We start from the raw sequence: 20,954 nt of genomic DNA, 5'->3' as shown, positions 1-20,954 counted from the left end.
ATTAATAATAGCCTTTGCCATGTTTCATATTATCTTACTGAAACAAATATATAAAACAATTGCATAAAAAAACACTATATTTCAGAAACAAAGCTATGATTCTAATAAGGTCTGACTCTATTACTAAATAGCTAAGTATACTGACTTCTAGATCAGATAACTATTATTTATTAGATACACACTACATTCCAGGTACTATCGAGCTAATTTACTTATGGTATTTCATTTTATGTTTATAGTAATCATGGGAGGTTGTTATAAGCATCAATTTTTATAGTAATCATTGTAGAAATCTCCTCTACCTGCCCCTGTTTCAGTCCCCCAGAACTTGTTTGCCTCCCTGTCCCTTTCTGAGCTCCAGTGAGAAGTCAGATCCCCATTCCATGCGTCTGCCCCATCGCTCCTAGGATCACTGCTGCTGGGACCAAGGGTAGGTCTTGCCTATTGGAATTCTTCATTAGTTTGATCTTGCAACTTGAAAACCTGTTACCTTCACTAACATCTCAAAATCAAAGGCAGAGCCCTCACTGTACCCTCACATTTGTGCCATCCTCACTGTACCCTCACATTTGTGCCATCTTCATTTTCCTCTGTTTGGAAAGACTGACTGGATGCCAAATCTGGCCCATGCTGCTGTCTTTCAGATTCTGTTTATGACTGTCATGTTCCTGTGGTACCTGCCATGGCCCTTTCCAGCTCCCTCCTTCCTCCATTCTATCTATGAGCAACAGGAGGTCAAGAGCCATTCATCAATTCATCAATTTTCCAGCTTTCCAAATCATGGGGTTTGAAAATACCCTGCCATCCTGTGCCCGGTTGCACAGGTCCTAGGCAGAAGCAGGTAGTCAGCAAGTCTGGGTTCAGTCTTTAACCCTGCTACTTGATCAAGTGTAAATTCCTTCTCTTCTTGGAGCTTTGGTTTGCTCATCCCTAACCTGGGGACAATAACACTCCTAAAGCAGTACTGAAGATTAAATGAGATGGGTAGATGGCTTAGCTCATGGTCTGACACACAGTAGATAATCAATGAGGAGCATTTGTTCTTCATATCACTATCATAGCATTGAGCTGAACTGCCCTTCCTTGCCATCGTATACTTCTTACATCCATTCTTCTAAGTACTTTGAATGCCCAGACCATCTTGATCCACCTGTCTTCTACTTACCATTTGCCTAAGAATGATCAAATTTTGCCCATTGAGGCCCAGGGAACAAACATCCCTAACATTCTACTTCATTGTGCCTTTCACTTTAACCTGTACTTGCCAGTTCATTTCTCAACTGCTAGGCCCTGTTCCTATTCTCCCCAGCCTTCCATCCATTGAATGGATTCCTTGGACAGCCTGGCCCCCTTCCCAAATTCCCCAGAAATCTTTCTGCATTTTGGAAGCTGTATCCCAGCATGCTCTTCCAGACTGAGACTTCCTTGGATGCCCACAATTATTTCAACATTATTTCTAACTGTGGGCCTTCTTTTGAAGCTGTTGTCTCAGCTCCCACATGGTCCACCATACCTGGTCTAAGCTACATTCCTTCTTGTTAAATAGGGCCTCCTCCCACTTGCTACTTGGCTTGCACTGCCCAGCAGTAAACTATTAATTCTGTGCTGGGATAGTGTTGGTGGTGACAGAACACACACAAAAAGAAGAGTAGAATCCAGAGACAGATTTTTGAGCTGTTGCATTAATGAAAACAAATCATCCAGTTTGGCAGAATGCCATCTCTTAAACTGAGGGAACATGTTTTCTACTATCAAGTATTTGAATTCAGTATTTTTTTTTCATTTAGGTATGGCTTTTAAGACATTCTTTGGGAAAAATGTACATAACTTTATTTTACCTTAAACTAGCTATATTCCACTAAATAACCATGTGCTAAATTTGCAACCAAAGAATTCTGAGAAATTCAAGTACAAGCTAAGTGTTGAAGACACTAATTCATGAAATAAAGGGATGTATGTTGAAACAAAGTCAACACAATTTCAGTGTTATTTAAAATGAGTTGAGGTTGTTAGTTTTGTTTTATTTTTTCTCCCTTATGTTAGCTGAAATTCTTCTGGACTTATTAGCAGTATTTGCCATGATCTTAATAAAAGCTACAGAAACAAATTTAACATCATAACTTATTCCATACTAGCAACTTTCCTCCTGATTGCAAAGAACTTTCCTACTGATTGATAATTCACTGAAAATCAGTTTTGGTAGCAATTATTCTTCTAAATGGTTGTCCCACCTTAATAAACATCCTCCATAATCAATGTACTTTCATATAAACACATTATGTTACTTTCTTAGTTAATTTTTAGAAAGTTAAGTCAATTTAAAATAAGACCTAACATTTCCATACTCCATAGGAGGGAATTTTAATCCTAACAAATATGCTTTTAAAAAATACCATCATGCCATCAAAATCTACTGGTAAGTTATACACTAGCATGAATCACACTTCATCAAAATATGTCCCAAGTTATAGTCTCCATAGGAAATGGTTGTTTTTCTTTCTACCACCATATTGTTGGGTTATCTCTCAACTTTTATTATCTACTTAGAATCTGGTGCTTTTTATTTGAATCATTTCATTTCACATGATGTTCTAGAATTTAATTTGTGGAATTCTTGATCACTTTTAGACTTCCTAGCTAAGTGTAACATATTGTTAAAAGAACATGATCAATTAGTGCCAGTTTAAATAAGTCTTTAAAAAGACAAAGCAAAATATATTTCACAATCTGAAGTATAGAAAGGTAGTTTGTCTCTTTAAGCATCCTATGCCTCAGGGAAAAAGCAAATCAAACCTAAAGAAAGTAATTTTCATTGGATGCAAAGATATTGATAAGGTAAATGTTTCAGTCTTCTAGAATGCAGCCAAATTGGGAGCTAATTTACTGCTGGCTGATGTCAGAAGCAATCTAACTTGTCCACCACAAAAGCCACACAAAGAACATTATTCATAAGTAAACTACCTTGATAAGAAGCCATTCTCTGGGCATAATTAGGAAACACAATGGCCAGAACCAGAACTGGAGTTTTAATAATAAAAGACAGTAAGTCCTCTTTTTAACTTTCATGACATACATGACATACAAGTAAAATATAATGCAGGTCAGATTATTCCAAACTGATGTCACCTCAAAGCAGTTAAAAACAGCAAATTATTTTTGTAAACTGAAAAAAGTAAGAATATATTTTAAATGTCAAATATGGTTTATAGAGACCCCAAATGGAATCCCATTTTTCATTCAATAATTCAATCAGTAATTACTACACAGGGCATCACCAAATAATTTTTCTCCAGAATATTGATAGACATTTGCTGTTCGGTTTGGTAAAGATCTCCACGTAAAGACGATATTCACTGTCTTGAATTTTGCTCTGGCTTTCAGAAAAGCTATAGTAATGTTTGCTGGGTTTTAGAAAGGTTCTATGATTCCAGTACTCATTCCTCATAACAAGAACCAAATATCTGTTCTCAGAATGGCTACAGCTTAATTAAGAGCACGTCTTTTGGTGCCCGAGTCCAGGATGATTCTCCTCAGTGTTTTCATGGTCAGACCTCTGTTTCACTCTCCTGTGTTTCACAGGTCCCTACGTTTAAGATACACAGCAACTATACTTAAATTTCTAAAAGACCCATTGTTCTGGTTGACCTTCCACATGGATCTTTTGCATTGTAAGCCTAATTCTGATTCGCTGACATCCTTACACATTCACTTACAGAGTTTTCACCTACTTTTTAATGTTATGACCATAGCTGACTTACGCTTGTTTGTGTCAAGTATTTCATTTGTTAAAAAATCTAAATACTTCACAGGATGAATTAGCTTTACAACCCGACTAAAAGGATACAAGCAGATACAAGAAAAATGTTTCTTACAAGTAATCTTACAATTCAGATAACTGGGTTGAAATCCTATGTCTTTAACCTTCTTGGAGTGTGATCTTGGGCAATTGATGGAAAGAGGACACAATTTGTTTAAAACACTCTTTCAGTATTCTTGGAATCTCTAACTCTAGATTAAAGTGAAACTTTTAAAAGTAGTACTCTACTATTTAGAGGAATTGATCACCGCAGGTTAACTCCCAGACCTGGACCTGTTTGTGATGCTATATCTAATTTCATATACTATTTCTTTGTATACTGTTTCTCAGAGGAATAAGTAGGACTTGGACTAATAGCTAAAATTTCCAAGTTGAAAAGACATTTACCACAAGCAGCTTTCTTGAACATGCACTGTATTTGGACAGCCCTCAATGTCTGCTATATTTTGAACATGAAGTGGGGCTAGCAGGAAGACTAAAAGAAATCTTTTCAAAATTTCCAAGGATACACCAAAAATCGGGCCCATCCATAGGTAGCTAGGAATCACTCAGCAGAGTAAACCAGCAGGTAGCCATGAAACATGGAATGACTCTCTGAACTGAGCATTTGGCAGAATTGGGAGCTTGACAATTGTAGTTGCTCACTGGATAATAGTTAATGATGGTCATCCATACTTTTTCACATGAGACGGTTCATACTCTTCTGGTTTTTTTACTCACATCCATAGATCACAGTCAGAGCAATCTTCAGAAAATAAGTTAAAATACATTATGAAACAGTTAAGCCATAAATTATTAGGTCAAACATTGAACTGTCAAAATAGACATGATTTACTCATTCATAATCACTGAGAGAATTACCTGGGTTATTATGTTCTGATACGGATAAACTCATTTACTTTGGAAATTGCCAATTTAGGAAATCCTGACAAGGGTTAATATTTGGGAGTCAACTAGACAGGTGGAAATTATGCAGAGATAATCCTGTGAATGGCATAATCCCAGCTATTGCATGAGAATATCAGGCTAGTTTCTACAATCAGGAAAGGACTGAGAACCTGTTCCACTTACTACTAAGGTATAACAAATTACTCCTAAAGTCAATGGCTTAAAGTAGCCATTTTATTATGATTTTGATATTGTTGATAAGGAATTCAACAGGGCACAGTGAGGTTGGTTTGTTTCTGTCCCATAACATGAGGGGACACAACTTGGAAGCCCAATTACTAGGGGCACCTTGATGGTGGGGCGTGAGAATATTCTGGGTGTCTTTACTCACATATCAGATGGTAAATGTTTGTTTCAGGTAGTACCTTAGCTGAAGCCATCATCTGGAACACTTCATGTGGTTATCTGTGAAAGATTTGCACACCAAAAACTACAAAATAAATTTGAGAGAAATTAAAACTTACATAAATGGGAATATAAACCTTATTACTTTACCAGAAGACTCAATGATGTTAAAATCAATGCTCCCCAAACTGATTTTCAGATTCAAGACAACCCTAACTAAATCTCAACATATTTCTTTGTAGAAACTTACAAGCTTAGGGTTCTAACATTTATTCAGAAATGCCAATGACCTAGAAAACTTATATCAACTTTCAAAAAGAAGGATTAAGTTGGAGGACTTACATTACCTCACTTCAAGACTATTATAAAGCTACAATAATCAAACAATATGGAATTGGCATCAAGACATAAATATTTCAAGGAAATAAAATAGAAAATGTAGAAATAGACCCCCATATATATAAAATCAACCGATTTTTAACAAAATTGCAAAAGCAAATCATTTAAGAAAAGGGTCTTTTCAATAAATGGTGCTAGAACAATTGATATACATGTACAAAAGAAGAAAAAGAAAAAGAAGGGGAAGGGAAAAAGAAGAACTTGTTCAAATAATACCCCATACCATAACCAAAAATTAATCAAAATGCATCATAGACCTAAATGTCAAACTAAAACTACAAAGCTTCTAGAGGAGAACATAGGAGAAAATCTATATGACCTAGAGATAGGCAGATAATTATTAAATTATTATATATATTATTATATTTTACTATATAGTAATGACATGTACAATTATATTATTATAGTATTGTAATATGTTATAATATTATAATATGTAATATACCTTTCTCTACCTCCTCTAGGTAACCACTAATATTTCTGCCATTCTAGTTTTAAGATAAGAGTGCTTTCTGGCATCCGAAAATATTTACTAACGGTCCTTTAGAGAGATTAAGAAAAGAGGGAAGTAAGTAGGTGGAGTATCAGTTTCCCCAAGGGTGAGCAGAAGAGCTACAGCATAGTCTGATGAATGCCTATGTAGGAGGAGTTCTATTTGTAAGAGGAGAGTTCTCTTTCCAAACAGTTTGTGGAACATTACCAGATTTCAACAAACAGTTGTGGATAAATGGGTGAAAAAGCATAAAAACATTTTTTAATGACTATACTCCAACTGCCCTGTTACCAAAATGTTATATAAAATCTTATTACACCACACCTCTTATATTAAACTTTGATCTCCTTTCCAATGTGCAATTATAATTATTTTTTCAATCTAATATATTTCGCTTCAATAAGACCTCAAAACACTTGAGAAGGATGTTAGATATATATTTTGCATTTATTAGTAATTTGACTACTTACTTGCTGGAAGGATGGGACATACGGTTTGGGTCCGAAGTAGTATATTTTTGAGAGACCAGCAGATTTACATTTATAGTATGAAGCTCTCCATGTCACTTCCCATTAATTTTTAAGTTTGGTCCTATTCTAGTATTAGGAAGAAAGATGAAGCACAAAAGAATTTGTGGGGCTCTGTTTGGGGTTTTGTGAGTGTATATGTTTTGGTATTTTTTGGCCGTCACCAAAACTATAAACACGTTTGAATTTCCATTTGCAATGCTTATTTAAATAATTCCAACAACATAGTCATTGTCCTCACAGTTTTAGGGAAATTACTAAGGTTTAGCTCAAAGAATAAACAAAATAAAGGAAACTACGTATAAATATAATTTGCTGAGCCCTTTCACCAGAGTTAGAGAGTATTCTGGAAGGAGAGAAACCAGGAAGGCTCGATTACATGGAAGAGGTACTTTTAAACTGTGTCTCAAAAAATCCCTTACATTTAGTTCTTGCTTGTCCAGTACTTTAGAAATTTCGGCCTTAGAATATATATTTAAAAAATGAATTTGCAAGAGAATAGTTATCGTCCTAAGGAGAAAAGGTATTGATTTCATTTTAGCCATAAAGCAACCTTGTGTCTCTGGGCAAATCACTTCATTTTCCATGTCCTCTCATATGGAACCTGACAAAGGGGAGGTAAATACCTTGCATCAGCAAAGTGAGGGTTGCAAACAATATGAAAGTGCTCAGTATTTGATATACCATCAGTGCTCAATAACAGAACTTCACAACTTCAGTGAACCCGTATTATCAGAGCCTAGCCATGACAAAGAAACAAAAAATATGAAAGAGGAATGTCAGGTATTGAGTCAGATAGTGCAGTCATAAAGGGGAGCTAATGAAAATGTGGTCTCTCAGTGTTCCACCTACCATTTATAATTTCCAAGAGCTGGGTATTTTTCTCCAGTGTTTAAACACACTGACATTTAACTGTAAAGGAAGTTTGGTTTATCTGAAAAAGTAGTTCCAACTCTGTGAAGTCATTAGTTTGGGTAAATTTGATTCACTTTGCACAATGATTTTGATACCTGCTATTCATTTTTGTTTTGGTCAGTTTCTTACTGATGTAACTGAAAATGACTTTTGGATATGAACTGGTGAATGTGTATAGTTTGACTATAATATGATTTATTAATTGTGTAAAAGTCTCATTTTCAAAAACCTTAAGTGATTTTTTTTTCTTCTCCATAGGTTCTATCCAGGTAGAAGCAACTGCTTCTGGCCAAAAATAGAAGAGACCTAGTTGTAATAAAAAGGCCTTTATGGTGAGCTGTGCATACTAGGCTAGGCAAATATTGTGAGATTCCTTCTCACCATGAAAACTTTGAGAATATTGTCCTAAGCAAACAGGGTACAGTCCTCTTTAAAATTTTATTTTTGGCACAGGACCTTCTAAACTGGGCTGATTTGGATTTTTTAGCTTATAAATCTTGTCTGACTTTTCTAACTAAATACAAGTTCAGTGTATGCCATTAGTGGCTTATATCTTTTTTCTTTCAGAATTTATGTAATTATTACCAAAATAAGTTCCAAAACTATGTATGAACTATGTGTTCATCTCTATGCTTTACCTTGGTTTAAAGATTAATATATTCTATGATTCTTAGGTAAGTAAAAAGTTTACACTCAGAACTGAAATCTGAATATGTAGAGAAATTATTCACTACCCCACCTGAGAAAAAAATACTTAAAATGAAAAACACCTGAATTTGTTACATACTTGTTAATTATAACAGAAGCTATATCAGATTTTAAATGATAATTGCTCTCTAAAAATAATAACAGGAAAAGCTAGTGGTAACAACTTTCTTGAAGACTTCAAACACTGTTGAGAAAGCTTTTTTTTAGCCTGATACAAACCAGAAGGAAGTACAGTAATTGTTTGTGATATGAGAACTGAACATTAAATTGAGGATGTTTGGGTAGTAAAATATTTCTGATTAATAGGTATGTATTTGCAAGAAAGTATTTCTACCCCTAAATAAAGTAGCCTCTTATAAACATAAATTGTACAAAACCTCAAACATTAATAGTTAAAAAACACATCGTTAATGTTTTCCATGCAAAGAGATGAGAAGACAATTTTAAGTGCAACATTCCACTAATACTTAGTTCTCTCCCTTTCCCAAGATAAACAGAGACACCATGCTGTTGCCTATCAAAGAGACAATCAAGAGACACCTACATTAAAAAGATGTCAGGATCTTGAGAGAATCATGTTATCCTTTGTGTCATAAAAATAAACAAGTAAGAAAATCAAAAATCTTCTCTTAGAAGCACAACAATCAAAAGGTATGTGTATATAATATATACAAAAGACATATGTAGATATACATATGTGTATGTATGTATATCTGTAAGCAAGATGCCCTACTATAGATTTAAGGCTATTTAAATGGCTCCTAGCAGACCCTTTTCTCCTTTGACTAGAGTAAGAAATGTGGCAAGCTCTCCTGACCAGTAAGTTAACTGCCTGATGATGTCTTTCTGAGTGTAAATGGGAATAAATAAATTCTATATTTAATATCAGTTTTGCTTATGTCTAGAAAATGTGACTCTATATAATACATGATCTATAGAAAAAATAATAAATCATAAATTTTAGACATAGCAAAATTTAGATTTCATGAAACTAACCTTCCTATTTTAGAGATGAGAAAACTAAGCTGCCTAACTAATTTAGTTTGTGGCTTGCCATAGTTACACCAGTAGTTAACAGAAGATACCAGAGTTCAAACATTTAATTTATATATTTTTTTCCATGCATTATTCTTTTTGATAATCTATAAGGACTTACAACTCAGAAGTGTATCTGATGAGTAGGATTGCCCCAACCTAGTCATATTAGAACTTGCAACTCTTCACTAAAATTTTCCAGGAAGAGTAGATACTACAGTATGGAAAATCAGACTCTCTCATGACATAATGCCAGAATCTAGGAAGAACTGACTTTAGTTATAATGTATATGAAGCTGGACTGAGAAAGAAAACCTTCTTTTGCCATTTATGATATATCTCAATACTTGCTAAAATGAAGAAGAAAGGAAAGAAAGAAAAAGAGAGAGGAGAGAAAGAAAGGAAAGAAGGAAGGAAGGAAGGAAGGAAGGAAGGAAGGAAGGAAGGAAGGAAGGAAGGAAGGAAGGAAGGAAGGAAGGAAGGAAGGAAGGAAGGAAGGAAGGAAGGAAGGAGGTGAGGAAAAGTAGTGATGTTTCACGCATTCTCATACCTTTGTTTCCCGAATTATGGATTCTACTGATTAGAAAACTGAGTAGTCATACCTTTTTTGTTCCCAAGTACAGAATGTAAAAGCATGATTGTACTTCCTCCTAATTCTTTTTTTCTTTTCCAAATCTTAACCCCTCATTTTCCTATATATTAAAGAGACTACCAGTTATAAAAAATTGAATAGAAAATGAAGAGAAGACACAGGTCATGGTCAGTAGATTCTGTAAGAAGTTATTTCCACAGGCAAAACACTATAGAAAATAAAAAAACCTTGGAACTGGTATTTGGTGGGTATTATAGCTTTTCATGTTCCAAATAATGTGGGCTTAGAAAGATATTTTGACCTATTAAAACTGACTTGCACTAGGAGAATTCTCACCCAATGTGAGGAAGTAGTTCATGAACTGTGTATGTCAATCTGATATCTAGCTGTGAATCTACACTCGAATAAGTGAGCAGTGGGTAAATCAACTGCAATGCAATTACAAAGCTTAACCATTTTCAGATTTTGCCTTGTTTGAGTGTAAGCAGAGAAGAAAAAGCAATATGATATCTTTAATAAATTTTATTTAACAAGACAGGAAACAGAATCCAGGAGTCTTAGAAAAAATGTATACCTTTCAAAAAGTTCTACTACACAATCCAGAAACAAAAATTGATTTTTTAAAACTTCTTATAGATGCAAAAAAAAGCAACTGTAGAAATATAAGCACACATTCATAGAAAGAGGCCAGGATAGATTGAAAAAGGACATGGGACATACAAAGTAGGATGTGACAGCAACTAACAGAATTGATATCTACACTGGAAGATATAAATAACACAACTGATGATGCAGAAAATTGAATCTGTATTATGGAGAACAAATTTTAGTTGTCCAAATTTTAAAGAAAAATGAAGCTGTATTTGGAAACCATGGCATTATGCTATGAATAACATCAATAAATACACTAAAGAACAACTTGTGCTGGTCAATATTTCCAAGAAGAGTAATATAAAAATAAAAATTAACAAAGTTTTATCATAAAGCAAACCTAACTATATGGAAAATAAATCCAATCACCTGAAGGAATAGGGGAAAAAAATGCAGAAGAGTCTTAACTTCTGAGAAAACAAATTGAAATTGTAATTACAGTACACAGAAACTAATTATAATTAGAACAACATGTCAAAATTAAGGAATTCAGCCAAACCTTATTTAGAGGAAAATTCATAGCTTTGAATGCATTTCATTATTAAACAACTTGGGTTGTCAAAGAACAATTAAATTAATGTGGGGAAAATTAGAGAAAATAAATCAAAGAAATGCATTCTGTTGTAAAGTCTGATATTTCCTTTATGTTAATATGTGCCTAAAAGTTTCCTAAAGATGTTTTTTTATTTTAATGGTTGGGAACACTGTAACATCAGAAATGGTAATATCTCAGGAACTAATCATCTAATTGTCTAAAAATTCCTTGCTTTCCAAGCAAGACTTAATCATCATACTTTGGCCTCTTTTCTCACCAGCAAGAGTTTTGTCTACAACATTGACTTCTTACTTTTTGTTGGCATTTGTCAAACTCCGTGTCCCTAATTCACATCCTCCGCATGAACTTTCCTAAAACTACATACTGTTATCTGTTGGTGGGATCACATTACTTGGCTAAAATAATTTCTTTTCATGGACCAAACACATGATTAGCTCTTTAAACAAAGTATACAGCACTTACTTTTTAAAGTGGTGAACCAGGGGACACTTTGCTTATCAGAGATCAGGAGTTCAAACCTTTCTTTTCAGGAGCTTAAATTATCCTGAGATAACTGGTATTAAATGCCATTAGCTCATTATCTGTGCCTCAATTCAGTCACAGTGGTTTTTGAAACTATCCTTTAAACAAAAGAAGAAAAAAAAAGGGTTAATTGTGGATAAATTTTCATTCACCAAAGGACAACATACATTTTCTTTGAGCATTTAGGCAATTCCAGTTCCCAATTGTTCTATAGTTTCTTTCCATGAGGTTTTGGAATATGTTATGTAAATTAAAATAATCTCCAAATTAGCATAATTTCTAACATATGTTAGAAAAAAATGTGTAAGTAAAGTTGATGAAAAATGTGTTCATTTTACCAAATAAGGACAATGTTGATTATCTTAATTTACCTGGATATTATCCATATGATTTGTAAATGTTCTAGTCAATACAAAAATTACATCAATTTCAGATTGTATAAGATTGTGTAATAGGTTGCCTTTTTCTCTGGGACTCAAAAGATAGAATAATAAAAAAATCTTATAAAACTATCTTTTTATTAATGGAAAATAAGGCATTTATATCACATTTCCCTTCATTCATCAGGCCAATCAGAAAATTGAAACAAATAATCTGGAAACAATACAGCTAAGAGAGTAAAGATTGCACAATGGGATAACGTGAAAGTTGCACTGTCATTATTTTAATGAGTGTAATATTACTTACACTTTACTAGTCAGGAAAATCCTATGCCTTTAAGAATATCCCTTTACTAAGATCCCAGTCAAGCTTGTCTGAAAATATATTATGAATCCAAAATGAATTTAAAGTAATATTGCATAAAAGTAGCAGGAAAATTAATTCAAACTGAAAAGGAAAGGAGAAATACTGTTATATCAGTGAAGAAGTTTGGTAGATATTCATATGATCATCTGTACAGCACCCTTACTATTACTTTCATGACTCATCTCTCTCTCTCCATATTTACACACATACTATACCAGACACATACCTCAGCCACATTTCTACCATTTTCTTGCATGAAACTATCACTCTAAACACAGTTTTTCCATCAAGAGTTGACACTCCATAATGGATAAGATAATCTTAGCACCCCAGCCCCTAGGATACCAATTGGTCCATAAGTGGACACAAGATATAAATTGAGCAACATCCTTTACTAATGAGTTTGCTTTTTGAACCATAGGAATAAACAGGCCTCTCTCAATATAGTTTCCTCTCTCTCTCCCTCTTTCCCCACCTCCTATTTTCTTACTCCCTCTCCCTCTTTCTCTTCTCTCTCCCTTGCTCTCTCTCAGGATAGAGGCTATGTGAGGACATGGAGAGAAGACAGCCATCTACAAACCAGGAAGAGATTTCCCCAGAAATCAGCTCTGAAGTCACCTTAATCTTGGACTTTGAGCCTCCAGATTCTGAGAAAATTAATTTCCTCAGTAAATTTTCAAAATAGATCTTAATTCAATATTGGGGAATGAAGACATTAAAACACTAGCTGAAGTTTTTCTGTTTCTATATAATATTATACTTTAATCTTTAACACAGAGGCTAGAGCTCAATAAATAATGAATAATATAATAAGAAAAGTAGTTATATTAATAATATTGCATGAGCTCACTGTTTGTGATTGCAGTTTTCATTTTAGTCTCACTATAAACAGAGCTTGCACAGACAGGAATTCATATGATTAAACATGCCAATTGCAAACATGAATATATTATGAAGTGTTAATATGATACATTAATAAGTTATGTCATGTGGCATAGATTTTTCTATTGAAACATGGGGAACATTTTCAGTTTCTTTTTTTAACTTCAAAACAATTGATTTTGATAAATTTGGTGGGGGTTAGTTAGAAGTCTTAGAAGAAATAGTTTTATATGACAGAGAATCCAAGATAAAAAGGCAACCATTCTGGACTCCTGGAAATCATCTGCTTTGGATCACTAACTACCATATTTAGTCTATTTGCCAAATCCACTTACTCAGAAATCATGGTGACTTGCTTTAATTATCACATGCCAGGCTAGGAGCAGTTTTCCCTTTCTGCCTGAAGAAAGCAGGCCACTGGAGAATAGAAAATTTCTGTTTGGGAGATAGAAAGTTCTTACTCAGAGAAAAATTTCCATTTCTTATCACATTATACATCCTCACAAATAGCTACAACCTCAAATGATTTCCCAGTATATTGTGTGGTTTATGGTCAAACATGGAGCCTTAAATGAATCCTAGTGGTCCTAGAAATAATCAAGGAATGCTGTCTTCCATATGTTATATGCTACAGCACCAGGCACTCAGTGAACAAAGTCAAATGGCATCCTGTGCTTTCTAGAACTTCACAGTATATGAGGGAACATCAGGACAAAAACAAACGCTATTTTCTATTAAGTGCAGTAATATATATTTTTATATCCTAAAGGTAAAGTGGAGAGAATATAATATAGGAAATGGGTTTAGGATAGAATTTGGATGAGTTGTTTTAAAGATTGTACAGAAGTTTGCCATATGGAAGCTCAAAAATGAGGAAAAGCATCCTCCAAGAGAAGAATCAGCATCTGTAAAGATCTGGGTGTGAGAAAAGTAATATGTTCAGTCACTGAGTAAAGATTTAATAATCATCAATTACATATCTGACATCATATGGAAATGTGAGAACACAAAGAGGAATATAACACAATCCCTCTGGTCATGTTTTGATGCCAACTTAGTTAGTGAGTGCCTTTCAATTTACTCTAAAGATGATTCTGCATTTCAATACATCAGAAAATTTAGAATATTTTCTTAAAATATACATGCGATGTTTTATATTTTTCTTAGTAGATCTTATTCTGCAAGGGAATATTAACAAGCATCCCATTTTTCTCTGTCATGTCTTTAAATCTTATTTCTCTACCAAAAATATCTTATTCCAAATCAGAATGAGTGATACCTGGTTTTTCTTTAAAGTTGATAAACCATGGCAGGCTCATGGGGCTCAGTTTTCTGAACTAATGTAATTTTGTTTCCAATACCAATGTAGTTTTTTATCCTTGAAGAGCAGTTTTCATGCTAGAACTAGGGATTAAGGTGATATTGCACATGTCACTACAGACCCCAGCGAGAATACATTTTGGAAGGGAAAAAAGTGAAGGTGACAGTCAACTCAGGTGTGCTAAATCGCCGGGGGCTCTGAAACCACAGAAAAAATCTCTAGCGCTTTCTTTTCCTGATTTCATAAACATTTTTTACATGAGATAGATGGTGAATATTGTCAGCAGTCATAGAGTTGTTTTACTTAATATATCATTTTATATGACTACAAGTCGTACACGGTGGATATTCATAGTTCAGGATTTCCCTAAGAGTTGAGCAGAAAAGCTTACACTGGTGTCAAAACAGGTAAAAACATACAATATGATCCGTTCAGTTTTTTAAGTTAGTAAAAGAAATTTTACACAGTTCAAGACATAGAATATTAGTTAATTTTGTTAAAAAACAAGGAAATAATTTTGTTAAAAAATAGGAAGCGAAAAAGAGAAAAAACAGGTGGTTTAGTGTACCAATGCTTGTCTTGCAAAACAACTTGCTTCTTTCCACCATTTTATCCTATTCATATGATATTTACATTAAAGGATGTTGGAGTTAATGTATTGAACACTTTCACTGTGTCATAGACATGATTGGTTGAGACACCATAAAACTGATCTGTTTTATCAAGACTTGAGGAGTAACTTAGAGCTGAAACTAGTGAAACCAGAAGCCAACTGCTCCCACCAGGAGGAGCTTGCTCTCTCTTCATGTAGACGGCCATTCCACCAGCAGGGCCTGTGCTGCCCACGTGCTTCCAGCAAAGGGGCTGTCAGCATTCAAGTGGTAAATGGCAGCAAGTTCAAATATGCTGATGTATCATGTGAAAGGCCAGAAAATTCAGGTTGTGAAAGGCAGGAGTTGACATATGTTGAGCTGAAATGTCGGCCATTGCAGAGATCTTAGCCCCACAGTGAGTACATCGTGATAGGCTTGGTGATGGCTCAGAAATTCTCACACTGCTTCTGTGCCTCCAGGGAGAGAGAACAAGGAGATACCAGGAGCGCATTTTGACTACAGCAACTCAATCAACCAGGAAAATTTTAATCACTGGCCATGTAAATTGGGTCAAGGCACAGGTTTTCCAATTTCCAATTTTGTAAGAGGAAAATGGATCCTACTACTCAGTTGAAAAGCATTTGAGTCATCAGAATGTAGATACTGTACAAATATGATTAAGTCTTATCATATGTAAACTGATAATTGTGTTCAATATTCTCCCAAATGTAGTCACATGTTTACAACTAAATCTTTTATTTCATTCATGAATCCACTGGGAATTTATGCACACCCATACACACATACATATACATATACATGCAAATGAATATTATATGCAATTACATATAACTTTATAAGCTATGACAAGCTTCTAGGAAGTTGGTTCTTCAGCATATTTATTTATATAATTCTATCAATAGAAAACACTATTATTATATTTCGGAGCAGTTTATTTTACGTAGCTTCTATATTGGTTTTCTTTTCCAATTTGTTCTCAGGATCATACCATGCAAAATGTGTCTAAACTTTACTACCATAATAAATTCATTTGTAAACCTAATGAGTCATGTGGATGAAACTCCACATTTTTTAGAATCCTAGTCTGTTTCTGAATATATAGTAAAGTAAATATTTTCTTATTGTTCCAAACATCAGTTTGGGAACCAAATAATCAGCTTCTCCTTTCTATGTGTTGTCATGTTCAAAGCAATATTTCAGTTTCTCCCCAGGTCATTTCATATAGCATTCCTTATGAGTGCACATTATTTTAGGCATAATTATATAGTAGGAACACCAGAGATAATTGATTTATTAAAAAATTATAGTCAAGGATGAATCTGTTCTAGGAGGTGGAGAAAAGGACTTAAGTTAAGTAGTCTATTCTCTACTCACCAACTTGCTGTAATCTCACTTCTCTCTTCATTTAATATTCTAAACATATTTTTTCTTCAATATTCAAAATGTTCTCACCCTTTTACCTACAAAAGAGAAAAGTTTTGCCATCTTTAGTTTCAAATTCTTCTGAGTATGTGATCATAAGTTTTAAAATTTATGGTAATCGCCATCTTCTGTAAAATAGCTTTGTATCTTTACATTTCAGCATCTTTCTTGCTATTTAAGATTCTTAAAACTTAATTCAAGCAAATTGCAAGAAGTTGACATTTATACCTTTACCTCATTATGCATTTTAAGAAGAGAAAGTGAAAATAATTACAGACACTATGTTGTTCACTGACTTCATAGAATCCTTAATCCTTTTTTATAATGGCCATCTTCCACACCTTTCAGTGTGTATTTTGTATGCTGCAAGAGTAGCGGGAAGATTGCATTTAGAATTCTGTGAACTTTAGACAATAAAAAAGTTGCAGTATTTGTTCCCAGTTGTTTATCAGTTTCTTTCAATTTATCATGAAAAAGAATTTCAATCTCTTTAGTCTTATGAAAAGGTCTCTGCCAGATATGTTTGTTTGATATATAACTAGCAGTCTGTAAAAAGTTGAAAATATATAGCAGTCTGCAAAGAATAAACTTGGAAAATTAAAATTCAGTGTGAATCCTTTTTAAAAGTATTAACCAAAATCCATAACTTCGACCAACAAATAAACAGTTTCTTTTATATTTTTTATACTCATGATTCCCTGGGTTTGTCTATCTACCTGAAAAACTTCTTGATTTTCTCAGCAATATCTGATGATCTTGTGTCTCTTCCAAGAACACAGTAATATAAGTAGCTCCTCTCAGACTAGGTCTGTTCACAGAGACACACAGAGACAGCCTAATCCATGTGTGCAGGTCTCACCCAGCAAGTTTTGGACAAAGTGTTCTTGGGGACTGAGTGCCTATGGTAGTTGGGCAGCAGGTAACAGTGCCATTTGCTTTGTCTCTGTAGATACAGGAACAAAGCAGTGTCAGTAAGTGATATTGTGAGGAATGCTTTGAACAATAGGTATGTCCACAGCTAAAAACCAAACTAGATTGTGTTTTTTAAATTAAATTTTCACCATCGGCATCTATACTATTACTAAAAGAAGCACAGAAAAATATCATGCCTCCTAGAGTGACTCTGTCCAAATCAAATCACATCTCTGCCCTTCATTTGGCTCTAAAATCTCAGGAAAGTTTCTTGACCTTGCATGACTTAGTTTTGTCATCTGTAAAATGAGAATAATACAAGCACTTACCTCAAAAGACTACTGTGAAGATTAAATTCTATCAGTGCCTGACATGTCACCAGAACTCAAATGTTACCTGTTATTATCCAACAAGCAATGATCATGCCACTTATTCTATAGTATGCAGAATTATAATTTTCATGAGCTCCTTAAGGGTCAACTTTGTGTACAAGAAGCAGAGCTAACCATTGCCACCAGCTCATTTAACACTCTACGTTCACTGGGATGGCAGATACTCAGCATGCCATTCCATACTAAATGATTTCCAATCAATCTCACATGATTGCACATCACTTTGCATCAATCAGTAAGGACAATTCTCAATCTGATAAGAAGCTAAAGGGTGAAGTCAATTACAGTTGCTTGATATTTTCTGATTGCATATTCTTTATAAATATTTTACGTGTGTAAGTCATATTGTCACAGTTGTGTACTGCATACCCAAAACTATAAGTAGTTAGAATTAAAGTTGGTAGCTCCTAGAAGAATGATAAACAATATTTAGCAACACTAAAATATATGGTTTTGTGCATACAAACTTACAGCTTAAAAATAAGTCAAAATGTACTAGATGAACAGGAATAACAGAGACTACATTGGAGAAAGAGCTGAAATAATAATCATGCATCAAGAAAACTTAATGTATCAACTGTTTTGGGTTTTTGTTGTTGGGCTAATAGACATAAATTTTTGAGAACAAGTTACAGAAAGATTGAGCAGAAAGCACAAAGTTCTCAGGCACTCCACCCACCCACCCACCCACAGTTTCCAATATTATCAACATTTTACATCAGTATGGTACATCTGTTACAATTGATGAATCAATATTGATAAATCAACTAAAGTTAACAGTTTATATTGTATAATTTTATGGGTTTTGGCAAAAGTGTAATGTCACATATCTATCATTACAGTATCATATAAATAGTTCATTATCCTAAAGTACTCTCTGAATTCCACCTATGTATCCTTCCCTTCTTCCCCAGTAACCTCTGGCAACCACTGATCTTTTTTACTATCTCCATAGTTTTCCCTTTTCCAGAATATTATCTTGTTAAAATCATACTAAGTAGCATTTCCAATCTGGCTTCTTTCACTTAATAATATGCATTTAAGATTCATCCATGTCTTTTCATGGCTTGATCTTTCTTTTTAAGCACTGAACAGTACTGCATCATATAGAGGTACCACAGTTTGTTTATCCACCCATTTACTGAAGACAATCTGTTGAAGACAATCTTCAACATTTTCTGGCAATTATGAATAAAGCTGCTATAAACATCCATGTGCAGGTTTTGTGTCAACATAGATTTTCAACACAACTGGGTAAATACCTGGGAACATGATTACTGAACTGTATTTTATGTTTTGTCAAGGACTGACAAGCTGTCTTGCAAAGTATATCATTTTGCATTCCTATCAGAAATGAATGAGAGTTCTTGTTGTTCCACATCACTGCCGACATTTGGTATTAAATGTTTTGGATTTTGAACATTCTAATAGATGTGTAGCTGTATCTTGTTCTTTTAATTTACAATTCTCTAATGGAAAATGATATTGAGCACTTTTTCATGTGTTAGTTTGCTAAACATGTATCTCTTTTGTTGAGGAATCTGTTCATATATTTTCACCATTTTTAAAATAGATCTTTTTGTTCTATTGTTTTGAGAGTACTTTCTATACTTTAGATATAGTGTTTTATCAGGTATGTGTTTTACAGATATATTCTTGCAGTCTATGACTTGTCTCTTCATTCTCTTAGCAGTGTCTTTCACAAAACAGAAGTTTTTAATTTTTATTCTTCATACCAAAATAGCTGAAGTAATAATCATAGCATCAAGAAAATTTGATGTATCAATTATTTTAATAAGTTGACCCAAAACAATTTTTGAGTTTGTAAGAAGCTAACAGCATAAAGAGTGGGTGGTCAGTAACAATGGTCTGGGAAAATTACATGGAAATATAAATAATTCCAGAAATATTTTTAAGAGCACTAAAAATCAGTGAGGACTCAACAAGTGAATTTGAATTATTTAGGAATATGCATCAACTTTCAAAAATATTCAAAATTGGATACATACTTATATCAATGCCAACCTGGGGTTTCACACAGACTTAAAGGTTGTACATGACTTAGAATCACAATATACCCTCTAGGGCCAACTGACATATTGGTCTCCTCTTACACACCAAATCCAATGGATTGGTAATAGCTACATGGAGGGCTATGCTGAGAAAGTTTTGTGGGAAAGGAAGCTGAGATTGACTGAGCAGTGCAGTCTGTGCTGTGGAATGCCAAGTGTTCAACACTCAACCCTTAGCCATATCCTGGAAAGGAACACCTCTACATGAGTCAAATTTTTAATTACAAAATACACTATGATAGAGATTTGATAGAAGTAAGGCATTATACCATGAAATGAAAGTTGATTCCTTTCCTCTTTACTCTATTATCTGAATTACAACCTTAATGAAAGACAGGTTCAGTCCTAACTCCTGCTTTGGTGGGGGCGGTGAGCCCCATCCTTGGTGGATCCGAGGAAGAATCTGTACAGAACTCAGGATTAGGTCAGCAGTTATTGCCTTTCCTGATGAACCAGGAACAGGCAAAAATGCATTTCAAAACAGCATCAATGTTGAAGTCATGCCTCTACATCTTAGCTGCTCCTCTAGGTCTCAGGTAAGAGTCTTCAAAATGGAAAATAAAAGGACAAAAGCAAAAATAAAGCTGTACAGGACGGCTGCATGGCCTGAGAAAGACATTCTTTCCCAGTCAAATCAGAATAAAGAAAATTGTAAGGTATCACATGGTGACAAGAGTAGTTAACTATAGCAAATACTTGATAGGAAAAGAAAAATAATGACCTTCTAGCTTGTAAGTACTTGAATTCTAAGCCAGAGTCTTAGTCAAATTGATTAAGAAGAGATGGCTACAGTTTTTTTCAGACACTACAACTTAAAATCAGTAATATTATGAACTTGGAAATTGTCTTTTCTCAGTGTTCAAGTACAAAATCTGAGCAGCTGCCTATTTTGTAAAGATGCACTTGTCTAAACTGATTACAATATCATCCAAATATTGATTTGAAACTAAAGAAGGAATCCTGTAGCTTAAGAGTGCTGACAGTTTTCTTGCCAAATTAACAATAAAAAGGCAGAACTGGTTAATTGTGATCTTCCCTTCATTTCAACTTGAGCAAGTATCTAAATTTAGCAAATAAGCCAAAT

Source organism: Manis javanica, chromosome 2, assembly GCF_040802235.1.
Source record: "Manis javanica isolate MJ-LG chromosome 2, MJ_LKY, whole genome shotgun sequence".
Lineage (NCBI taxonomy): Eukaryota > Metazoa > Chordata > Mammalia > Pholidota > Manidae > Manis > Manis javanica.
The sequence above is the reverse complement of the archived record's forward strand: the minus strand, read 5'-3'. Positions refer to the sequence as shown.